We start from the raw sequence: 12987 nt of genomic DNA, 5'->3' as shown, positions 1-12987 counted from the left end.
GAACGCTTTGAGAAATATAATGTTTTCAACACCCATCTAGGTAATATTAACCATCTAGACTTCAAAACGAATAGTGGTTTTGCATAAATGAAAACTACCTAAAAGTGTCTAAAATCGACTGGAAATCACGAAATAAGCATTTTCAAGTTTTGTTGCTTTTTCATGGTTGTTTGCCAAATTTTGTGAGTTTGTGTTTTCTGAAAACGGTTGTGACTTCGATGAACGCTTTGAGAAATATAATGTTTTCAACACCCATCTAGCTTATATTAACCATCCACACTTCAAAACGAGTATTGGTTTTGCGAAAATGAAAACTTCTTAAAAGTGTCTAAAATAGACTGGAAATCACGAAATAAGCATTTTCAAGTTTTGTTGCTTTTTCATGGTTGTTTGCCAAATTTTGTGAGTTTGTGTTTTCTGAAAACGGTTGTGACTTCGATGAACGCTTTGAGAAATATAATGTTTCCAACACCCATCTAGCTTATATTAACCATCTAGACTTCAAAACGAATAGTGGTTTTGCAAAAATGAAAACTACCTAAAAGTGTCTAAAATCGACTGGAAATCACGAAATGACCATTTTCAAGTTTTGTTGCTTTTTCATGCTTATTTGCCAAATTTTGTGAGTTTGTGTTTTCTGAAAACGGCTGTGACTTCGATGAACGCTTTGAGAAATATAATGTTTCCAACACCCATCTAGCTTATATTAACCATCTAGACTTCAAAACGAATAGTGGTTTTCCAAAAACAAAAACTACCTAAAAGTGTCTAAAATCGACTGGAAATCACGAACTGACCATTTTCAAGTTTTGTTGCTTTTTCATGGTTATTTGCCAAATTTTGTGATTTTGTGTTTTCTGAAAACGGTTGTGACATCGATGAACGCTTTGATAAATATAATGTTTTCAACACCCATCTAGCTTATATTAACCATCTAGACTTCAAAAGGAATAGTGGTTTTTCAAAAATGAAAACTACCTAAAAGTGTCTAAAATCGACTGGAAATCACGAAATGACCATTTTCAAGTTTTGTTGCTTTGTCATGGTTATTTGCCAAATTTTGTGAGTTTGTGTTTTCTGAAAACGGTTGTGACTTCGATGAACGCTTTGAGAAATATAATGTTTTCAACACCCATCTAGCTTATATTAACCATCCACACATCAAAACGAGTATTGGTTTTGCGAAAATGAAAACTTCTTAAAAGTGTCTAAAATAGACTGGAAATCACGAAATAAGCATTTTCAAGTTTTGTTGCTTTTTCATGGTTGTTTGCCAAATTTTGTGAGTTTGTGTTTTCTGAAAACGGTTGTGACTTCGATGAACGCTTTGAGAAATATAATGTTTTCAACACCCATCTAGCTTATATTAACCATCTAGACTTCAAAACGAATAGTGGTTTTGCAAAAATGAAAACTACCTAAAAGTGTCTAAAATCGACTGGAAATCACGAACTGACCATTTTCAAGTTTTGTTGCTTTTTCATGGTTATTTGCCAAATTTTGTGAGTTTGTGTTTTCTGAAAACGGTTGTGACTTCGATGAAAGCTTTAATAATTATAATGTTTTCAACACCCATCTAGCATATATTAACCATCTAGACTTCAAATTGAATAGTGGTTTTCCAAAAATGAAAACTACCTAAAAGTATCTAAAATCGACTGGAAATCACGAAATAAGCATTTTCAAGTTTTGTTGCTTTTTCATGCTTATTTGCCAAATTTTGTGAGTTTGTGTTTTCTGAAAACGGTTGTGACTTCGATGAACGCTTTGAGAACTATAATGTTTTCAACACCCATCTAGCTTATATTAACCATCTAGACTTCAAAACGAATAGTGGTTTTGCAAAAATGAAAACTACCTAAAAGTGTCTAAAATCGACTGGAAATCACGAACTGACCATTTTCAAGTTTTGTTGCTTTTTCATGGTTATTTGCCAAATTTTGTGAGTTTGTGTTTTCTGAAAACGGTTGTGACTTCGATGAACGCTTTGAGAAATATAATGTTTCCAACACCCATGTAGCTTATATTAACCATCTAGACTTCTAAACGAATAGTGGTTTTCCAAAAACGAAAACTACCTAAAAGTATCTAAAATCGACTGGAAATCACGAAATAAGCATTTTCAAGTTTTGTTGCTTTTTCATGGTTGTTTGCCAAATTTTGTGAGTTTGTGTTTTGTGACTTCGATGAAGGCTTTCATAAATATAATGTTTTCAACACCCATCTAGCTTATATTAACCATCTAGACTTCAAAACGAATAGTGGTTTTGCAAAAATGAAATCTACCTAAAAGTGTCTAAAATCGACTGGAAATCACGAAATAAGCATTTTCAAGTTTTGTTGCTTTTTCATGGTTTTTTGCCAAATTTTGTGAGTTTGTGTATTCTGAAAACGGTTGTGACTTCGATGAACGCTTTGAGAAATATAATGTTTTCAACACCCATCTAGCTTATATTAACCATCCACACTTCAAAACGAGTGGTGGTTTTACTAAATTGAAAAATACCTAAAAGTGTCTAAAATCGACTGGAAATCACGAAATAAGCATTTTCAAGTTTTGTTGCTTTTTCATGCTTATTTGCCAAATTTTGTGAGTTTGTGATTTCTGAAAACGGTTGTGACTTCGATGAACGCTTTGAGAAATATAATGTTTTCAACACCCATCTAGGTAATATTAACCATCTAGACTTCAAAACGAATAGTGGTTTTGCATAAATGAAAACTACCTAAAAGTGTCTAAAATCGACTGGAAATCACGAAATAAGCATTTTCAAGTTTTGTTGCTTTTTCATGGTTGTTTGCCAAATTTTGTGAGTTTGTGTTTTCTGAAAACGGTTGTGACTTCGATGAACGCTTTGAGAAATATAATGTTTTCAACACCCATCTAGCTTATATTAACCATCCACACTTCAAAACGAGTATTGGTTTTCCGAAAATGAAAACTTCTTAAAAGTGTCTAAAATAGACTGGAAATCACGAAATAAGCATTTTCAAGTTTTGTTGCTTTTTCATGGTTGTTTGCCAAATTTTGTGAGTTTGTGTTTTCTGAAAACGGTTGTGACTTCGATGAACGCTTTGAGAAATATAATGTTTCCAACACCCATCTAGCTTATATTAACCATCTAGACTTCAAAACGAATAGTGGTTTTGCAAAAATGAAAACTACCTAAAAGTGTCTAAAATCGACTGGAAATCACGAAATGACCATTTTCAAGTTTTGTTGCTTTTTCATACTTATTTGCCAAATTTTGTGAGTTTGTGTTTTCTGAAAACGGCTGTGACTTCGATGAACGCTTTGAGAAATATAATGTTTCCAACACCCATCTAGCTTATATTAACCATCTAGACTTCAAAACGAATAGTGGTTTTCCAAAAACAAAAACTACCTAAAAGTGTCTAAAATCGACTGGAAATCACGAACTGACCATTTTCAAGTTTTGTTGCTTTTTCATGGTTATTTGCCAAATTTTGTGATTTTGTGTTTTCTGAAAACGGTTGTGACATCGATGAACGCTTTGATAAATATAATGTTTTCAACACCCATCTAGCTTATATTAACCATCTAGACTTCAAAAGGAATAGTGGTTTTTCAAAAATGAAAACTACCTAAAAGTGTCTAAAATCGACTGGAAATCACGAAATGACCATTTTCAAGTTTTGTTGCTTTGTCATGGTTATTTGCCAAATTTTGTGAGTTTGTGTTTTCTGAAAACGGTTGTGACTTCGATGAACGCTTTGAGAAATATAATGTTTTCAACACCCATCTAGCTTATATTAACCATCCACACATCAAAACGAGTATTGGTTTTGCGAAAATGAAAACTTCTTAAAAGTGTCTAAAATAGACTGGAAATCACGAAATAAGCATTTTCAAGTTTTGTTGCTTTTTCATGGTTGTTTGCCAAATTTTGTGAGTTTGTGTTTTCTGAAAACGGTTGTGACTTCGATGAACGCTTTGAGAAATATAATGTTTTCAACACCCATCTAGCTTATATTAACCATCTAGACTTCAAAACGAATAGTGGTTTTGCAAATATGAAAACTACCTAAAAGTGTCTAAAATCGACTGGAAATCACGAACTGACCATTTTCAAGTTTTGTTGCTTTTTCATGGTTATTTGCCAAATTTTGTGAGTTTGTGTTTTCTGAAAACGGTTGTGACTTCGATGAAAGCTTTGATAATTATAATGTTTTCAACACCCATCTAGCATATATTAACCATCTAGACTTCAAATTGAATAGTGGTTTTCCAAAAATGAAAACTACCTAAAAGTATCTAAAATCGACTGGAAATCACGAAATAAGCATTTTCAAGTTTTGTTGCTTTTTCATGCTTATTTGCCAAATTTTGTGAGTTTGTGTTTTCTGAAAACGGTTGTGACTTCGATGAACGCTTTGAGAACTATAATGTTTTCAACACCCATCTAGCTTATATTAACCATCTAGACTTCAAAACGAATAGTGGTTTTGCAAAAATGAAAACTACCTAAAAGTGTCTAAAATCGACTGGAAATCACGAACTGACCATTTTCAAGTTTTGTTGCTTTTTCATGGTTATTTGCCAAATTTTGTGAGTTTGTGTTTTCTGAAAACGGTTGTGACTTCGATGAACGCTTTGAGAAATATAATGTTTCCAACACCCATGTAGCTTATATTAACCATCTAGACTTCTAAACGAATAGTGGTTTTCCAAAAACGAAAACTACCTAAAAGTATCTAAAATCGACTGGAAATCACGAAATAAGCATTTTCAAGTTTTGTTGCTTTTTCATGGTTGTTTGCCAAATTTTGTGAGTTTGTGTTTTGTGACTTCGATGAAGGCTTTCATAAATATAATGTTTTCAACACCCATCTAGCTTATATTAACCATCTAGACTTCAAAACGAATAGTGGTTTTGCAAAAATGAAATCTACCTAAAAGTGTCTAAAATCGACTGGAAATCACGAAATAAGCATTTTCAAGTTTTGTTGCTTTTTCATGGTTTTTTGCCAAATTTTGTGAGTTTGTGTATTCTGAAAACGGTTGTGACTTCGATGAACGCTTTGAGAAATATAATGTTTTCAACACCCATCTAGCTTATATTAACCATCCACACTTCAAAACGAGTGGTGGTTTTACTAAATTGAAAAATACCTAAAAGTGTCTAAAATCGACTGGAAATCACGAAATAAGCATTTTCAAGTTTTGTTGCTTTTTCATGCTTATTTGCCAAATTTTGTGAGTTTGTGATTTCTGAAAACGGTTGTGACTTCGATGAACGCTTTGAGAAATATAATGTTTTCAACACCCATCTAGGTAATATTAACCATCTAGACTTCAAAACGAATAGTGGTTTTGCAAAAATGAAAACTACCTAAAAGTGTCTAAAATCGACTGGAAATCACGAAATAAGCATTTTCAAGTTTTGTTGCTTTTTCATGCTTATTTGCCAAATTTTGTGAGTTTGTGTTTTCTGAAAACGGTTGTGACTTCGATGAACGCTTTGAGAAATATAATGTTTCCAACACCCATGTAGCTTATATTAACCATCTAGACTTCTAAACGAATAGTGGTTTTCCAAAAACGAAAACTACCTAAAAGTATCTAAAATCGACTGGAAATCACGAAATAAGCATTTTCAAGTTTTGTTGCTTTTTCATGGTTGTTTGCCAAATTTTGTGAGTTTGTGTTTTCTGAAAACGGTTGTGACTTCGCTGAACGCTTCGATAAATATAATGTTTCCGACACACAACTAGCTTATATTAACCATCTAGACTTCAAAACGAACAGTGATTTTGCAAAAATGAAAACTACCTAAAAGTGTCTAAAATCGACTGGAAATCACGAAATAAGCATTTTCAACTTTTCTTGCTTTTTCATGGTTATCTAACAAATTTTGTGAGTTTGTGTTTTCTGAAAACGGTTGTGACTTCGATGAACGCTTTGAGAAATATAATGTTTTCAACACCCATCTAGCTTATATTAACCATCCACACTTCAAAACGAGTATTGGTTTTGCGAAAATGAAAACTTCTTAAAAGTGTCTAAAATAGACTGGAAATCACGAAATAAGCATTTTCAAGTTTTGTTGCTTTTTCATGGTTTTTTGCCAAATTTTGTGAGTTTGTGTATTCTGAAAACGGTTGTGACTTCGATGAACGCTTTGAGAAATATAATGTTTTCAACACCCATCTAGCTTATATTAACCATCCACACTTCAAAACGAGTATTGGTTTTGCGAAAATGAAAACTTCTTAAAAGTGTCTAAAATAGACTGGAAATCACGAAATAAGCATTTTCAAGTTTTGTTGCTTTTTCAAGGTTGTTTGCCAAATTTTGTGAGTTTGTGTTTTCTGAAACCGGTTGTGACTTCGATGAACGCTTTGAGAAATATAATGTTTCCAACACCCATCTAGCTTATATTAACCATCTAGACTTCAAAACGAATAGTGGTTTTGCAAAAATGAAAACTACCTAAAAGTGTCTAAAATCGACTGGAAATCACGAAATGACCATTTTCAAGTTTTGTTGCTTTTTCATGGTTATTTGCCAAATTTTGTGAGTTTGTGTTTTCTGAAAACGGCTGTGACTTCGATGAACGCTTTGAGAAATATAATGTTTCCAACACCCATCTAGCTTATATTAACCATCTAGACTTCTAAACGAATAGTGGTTTTCCAAAAACAAAAACTACCTAAAAGTGTCTAAAATCGACTGGAAATCACGAACTGACCATTTTCAAGTTTTGTTGCTTTTTCATGGTTATTTGCCAAATTTTGTGATTTTGTGTTTTCTGAAAACGGTTGTGACTTCGATGAACGCTTTGAGAAATATAATGTTTTCAACACCCATCTAGCTTATATTAACCATCCACACTTCAAAACGAGTATTGGTTTTGCGAAAATGAAAACTTCTTAAAAGTGTCTAAAATAGACTGGAAATCACGAAATAAGCATTTTCAAGTTTTGTTGCTTTTTCATGGTTGTTTGCCAAATTTTGTGAGTTTGTGTTTTCTGAAAACGGTTGTGACTTCGATGAACGCTTTGAGAAATATAATGTTTCCAACACCCATCTAACTTATATTAACCATCTAGACTTCAAAACAAATAGTGGTTTTGCAAAAATGAAAACTACCTAAAAGTGTCTAAAATCGACTGGAAATCACGAAATGACCATTTTCAAGTTTTGTTGCTTTTTCATGGTTATTTGCCAAATTTTGTGAGTTTGTGTTTTCTGAAAACGGCTGTGACTTCGATGAACGCTTTGAGAAATATAATGTTTCCAACACCCATCTAGCTTATATTAACCATCTAGACTTCAAAACGAATAGTGGTTTTCCAAAAACGAAAACTACCTAAAAGTGTCTAAAATCGACTGGAAATCACGAAATAAGCATTTTTGAAGTTTTGTTGCGTTTTCATGGTTTTTTGCCAAATTTTGTGAGTTTGTGTTTTCTGAAAACGGTTGTGACTTCGATGAACGCTTTGATAAATATAATGTTTTCAACACCCATCTAGCTTATATTAACCATCTAGACTTCAAATTGAATAGTGGTTTTGCAAAAATGAAAACTACCTAAAAGTATCTAAAATCGACTGGAAATCACGAAATAAGCATTTCCAAGTTTTGTTGCTTTTTCATGGTTTTTTGCCAAATTTTGTGAGTTTGTGTATTCTGAAAACGGTTGTGACTTCGATGAACGCTTTGAGAAATATAATGTTTCCGACACACAACTAGCTTATATTAACCATCTAGACTTCAAATTGAATAGTGGTTTTGCAAAAATGAAAACTACCTAAAAGTGTCTAAAATCGACTGGAAATCACGAAATAAGCATTTTCAACTTTTCTTGCTTGTTCATGGTTATCTGACAAATTTTGTGAGTTTGTGTTTTCTGAAAACGGTTGTAACTTCGATGAACGCTTTGAGAAATATAATGTTTTCAACACACATCTAGCTTATATTAACCATCCACACTTCAAAACGAGTATTGGTTTTGCGAAAATGAAAACTTCTTAAAAGAGTCTAAAATAGACTGGAAATCACGAAATAAGCATTTTCAAGTTTTGTTGCTTTTTCATGGTTGTTTGCCAAATTTTGTGAGTTTGTGTATTCTGAAAACGGTTGTGACTTCGATGAACGCTTCGATAAATATAATGTTTCCGACACACAACTAGCTTATATTAACCATCTAGACTTCAAAACGAACATTGATTTTGCAAAAATGAAAACTACCTAAATGTGTCTAAAATCGACTGGAAATCACGAAATAAGCATTTTCAACTTTTCTTGCTTTTTCATGGTTATCTGACAAATTTTGTGAGTTTGTGTTTTCTGAAAACGGTTGTGACTTCGATGAACGCTTTGAGAAATATAATGTTTTCAACACCCATCTAGCTTATATTAACCATCCACACTTCAAAACGAGTATTGGTTTTGCGAAAATGAAAACTTCTTAAAAGTGTCTAAAATAGACTGGAAATCACGAAATAAGCATTTTCAAGTTTTGTTGCTTTTTCATGGTTGTTTGCCAAATTTTGTGAGTTTGTGTTTTCTGAAACCGGTTGTGACTTCGATGAACGCTTTGAGAAATATAATGTTTCCAACACCCATCTAGCTTATATTAACCATCTAGACTTCAAAACGAAAAGTGGTTTTGCAAAAATGAAAACTACCTAAAAGTGTCTAAAATCGACTGGAAATCACGAAATGACCATTTTCAAGTTTTGTTGCTTTTTCATGGTTCTTTGCCAAATTTTGTGAGTTTGTGTTTTCTGAAAACGGCTGTGACTTCGATGAACGCTTTGAGAAATATAATGTTTCCAACACCCATCTAGCTTATATTAACCATCTAGACCTCTAAACGAATAGTGGTTTTCCAAAAACAAAAACTACCTAAAAGTGTCTAAAATCGACTGGAAATCACGAACTGACCATTTTCAAGTTTTGTTGCTTTTTCATGGTTATTTGCCAAATTTTGTGATTTTGTGTTTTCTGAAAACGGTTGTGACTTCGATGAACGCTTTGAGAAATATAATGTTTTCAACACCCATCTAGCTTATATTAACCATCCACACTTCAAAACGAGTATTGGTTTTGCGAAAATGAAAACTTCTTAAAAGTGTCTAAAATAGACTGGAAATCACGAAATAAGCATTTTCAAGTTTTGTTGCTTTTTCATGGCTGTTTGCCAAATTTTGTGAGTTTGTGTTTTCTGAAAACGGTTGTGACTTCGATGAACGCTTTGAGAAATATAATGTTTCCAACACCCATCTAGCTTATATTAACCATCTAGACTTCTAAACGAATAGTGGTTTTCCAAAAACGAAAACTACCTAAAAGTGTCTAAAATCGACTGGAAATCACGAAATAAGCATTTTTGAAGTTTTGTTGCGTTTTCATGGTTTTTTGCCAAATTTTGTGAGTTTGTGTTTTCTGAAAACGGTTGTGACTTCGATGAACGCTTTGATAAATATAATGTTTTCAACACCCATCTAGCTTATATTAACCATCTAGACTTCAAATTGAATAGTGGTTTTGCAAAAATGAAAACTACCTAAAAGTATCTAAAATCGACTGGAAATCACGAAATAAGCATTTCCAAGTTTTGTTGCTTTTTCATGGTTTTTTGCCAAATTTTGTGAGTTTGTGTATTCTGAAAACGGTTGTGACTTCGATGAACGCTTTGAGAAATATAATGTTTTCAACACCCATCTAGCTTATATTAACCATCCACACTTCAAAACGAGTATTGGTTTTGCGAAAATGAAAACTTCTTAAAAGTGTCTAAAATAGACTGGAAATCACGAAATAAGCATTTTCAAGTTTTGTTGCTTTTTCATGGTTGTTTGCCAAATTTTGTGAGTTTGTGTTTTCTGAAAACGGTTGTGACTTCGATGAACGCTTTGAGAAATATAATGTTTCCAACACCCATCTAGCTTCTATTAACCATCTAGACTTCAAAACGAATAGTGGTTTTGCAAAAATGAAAACTACCTAAAAGTGTCTAAAATCGACTGGAAATCACGAAATGACCATTTTCAAGTTTTGTTGCTTTTTCATGGTTATTTGCCAAATTTTGTGAGTTTGTGTTTTCTGAAAACGGCTGTGACTTCGATGAACGCTTTGAGAAATATAATGTTTCCAACACCCATCTAGCTTATATTAACCATCTAGACTTCTAAACGAATAGTGGTTTTCCAAAAACAAAAACTACCTAAAAGTGTCTAAAATCGACTGGAAATCACGAACTGACCATTTTCAAGTTTTGTTGCTTTTTCATGGTTATTTGCCAAATTTTGTGATTTTGTGTTTTCTGAAAACGGTTGTGACTTCGATGAACGCTTTGAGAAATATAATGTTTTCAACACCCATCTAGCTTATATTAACCATCCACACTTCAAAACGAGTATTGGTTTTGCGAAAATGAAAACTTCTTAAAAGTGTCTAAAATAGACTGGAAATCACGAAATAAGCATTTTCAAGTTTTGTTGCTTTTTCATGGTTGTTTGCCAAATTTTGTGAGTTTGTGTTTTCTGAAAACGGTTGTGACTTCGATGAACGCTTTGAGAAATATAATGTTTCCAACACCCATCTAGCTTATATTAACCATCTAGACTTCAAAACGAATAATGGTTTTGCAAAAATGAAAACTACCTAAAAGTGTCTAAAATCGACTGGAAATCACGAAATGACCATTTTCAAGTTTTGTTGCTTTTTCATGGTTATTTGCCAAATTTTGTGAGTTTGTGTTTTCTGAAAACGGCTGTGACTTCGATGAACTCTTTGAGAAATATAATGTTTCCGACACCCATCTAGCTTATATTAACCATCTAGACTTCGAAACGAATAGTGGTTTTCCAAAAACGAAAACTAACTAAAAGTGTCTAAAATCGACTGGAAATCACGAAATAAGCATTTTTGAAGTTTTGTTGCGTTTTCATGGTTTTTTGCTAAATTTTGTGAATTTGTGTTTTCTGAAAACGGTTGTGACTTCGATGAACGCTTTGATAAATATAATGTTTTCAACACCCATCTAGCTTATATTAACCATCTAGACTTCAAATTGAATAGTGGTTTTGCAAAAATGAAAACTACCTAAAAGTATCTAAAATCGACTGGAAATCACGAAATAAGCATTTCCAAGTTTTGTTGCTTTTTCATGGTTTTTTGCCAAATTTTGTGAGTTTGTGTATTCTGAAAACGGTTGTGACTTCGATGAACGCTTTGAGAAATATAATGTTTCCGACACACAACTAGCTTATATTAACCATCTAGACTTCAAAACGAACAGTGATTTTGCAAAAATGAAAACTACCTAAAAGTGTCTAAAATCGACTGGAAATCACGAAATAAGCATTTTCAACTTTTCTTGCTTTTTCATGGTTATCTGACAAATTTTGTGAGTTTGTGTTTTCTGAAAACGGTTGTGACTTCGATGAACGCTTTGAGAAATATAATGTTTTCAACACCCATCTAGCTTATATTAACCATCCACACTTCAAAACGAGTATTGGTTTTGCGAAAATGAAAACTTCTTAAAAGTGTCTAAAATAGACTGGAAATCACGAAATAAGCATTTTCAAGTTTTGTTGCTTTTTCATGGTTGTTTGCCAAATTTTGTGAGTTTGTGTTTTCTGAAAACGGTTGTGACTTCGATGAACGCTTTGAGAAATATAATGTTTCCAACACCCATCTAGCTTATATTAACCATCTAGACTTCAAAACGAATAGTTGTTTTGCAAAAATGAAAACTACCTAAAAGTGTCTAAAATCGACTGGAAATCACGAAATGACCATTTTCAAGTTTTGTTGCTTTTTCATGGTTATTTGCCAAATTTTGTGATTTTGTGTTTTCTGAAAACGGTTGTGACTTCGATGAACGCTTTGAGAAATATAATGTTTTCAACACCCATCTAGCTTATATTAACCATCTAGACTTCAAAAGGAATAGTGGTTTTTCAAAAATGGAAACTACCTAAAAGTGTCTAAAATCGACTGGAAATCACGAAATGACCATTTTCAAGTTTTGTTGCTTGTCATGGTTATTTGCCAAATTTTGTGAGTTTGTGTTTTCTGAAAACGGTTGTGACTTCGATGAACGCTTTGAGAAATATAATGTTTTCAACGCCCATCTAGCTTATATTAACCATCCACACTTCAAAACGAGTATTGGTTTTGCGAAAATGAAAACTTCTTAAAAGTGTCTAAAATAGACTGGAAATCACGAAATAAGCATTTTCAAGTTTTGTTGCTTTTTCATGGTTGTTTGCCAAATTTTGTGAGTTTGTGTATTCTGAAAACGGTTGTGACTTCGATGAACGCTTTGAGAAATATAATGTTTCCAACACCCATCTAGCTTATATTAACCATCTAGACTTCGAAACGAATAGTGGTTTTCCAAAAACGAAAACTACCTAAAAGTGTCTAAAATCGACTGGAAATCACGAAATAAGCATTTTTGAAGTTTTGTTGCGTTTTCATGGTTTTTTGCCAAATTTTGTGAATTTGTGTTTTCTGAAAACGGTTGTGACTTCGATGAACGCTTTGATAAATATAATGTTTTCAACACCCATCTAGCTTATATTAACCATCTAGACTTCAAATTGAATAGTGGTTTTGCAAAAATGAAAACTACCTAAAAGTATCTAAAATCGACTGGAAATCACGAAATAAGCATTTCCAAGTTTTGTTGCTTTTTCATGGTTTTTTGCCAAATTTTGTGAGTTTGTGTATTCTGAAAACGGTTGTGACTTCGATGAACGCTTTGAGAAATATAATGTTTCCGACACACAACTAGCTTATATTAACCATCTAGACTTCAAAACGAACAGTGATTTTGCAAAAATGAAAACTACCTAAAAGTGTCTAAAATCGACTGGAAATCACGAAATAAGCATTTTCAAATTTCTTGCTTTTTCATGGTTATCTGACAAATTTTGTGAGTTTGTGTTTTCTGAAAACGGTTGTGACTTCGATGAACGCTTTGAGAAATATAATGTTTTCAA

Source organism: Octopus bimaculoides, chromosome 22 (genome assembly GCF_046866305.1).
Source record: "Octopus bimaculoides isolate indiv1 chromosome 22, ASM4686630v1, whole genome shotgun sequence".
Classification (NCBI taxonomy): Eukaryota; Metazoa; Mollusca; class Cephalopoda; order Octopoda; family Octopodidae; genus Octopus; species Octopus bimaculoides.
The sequence above is the reverse complement of the archived record's forward strand: the minus strand, read 5'-3'. Positions refer to the sequence as shown.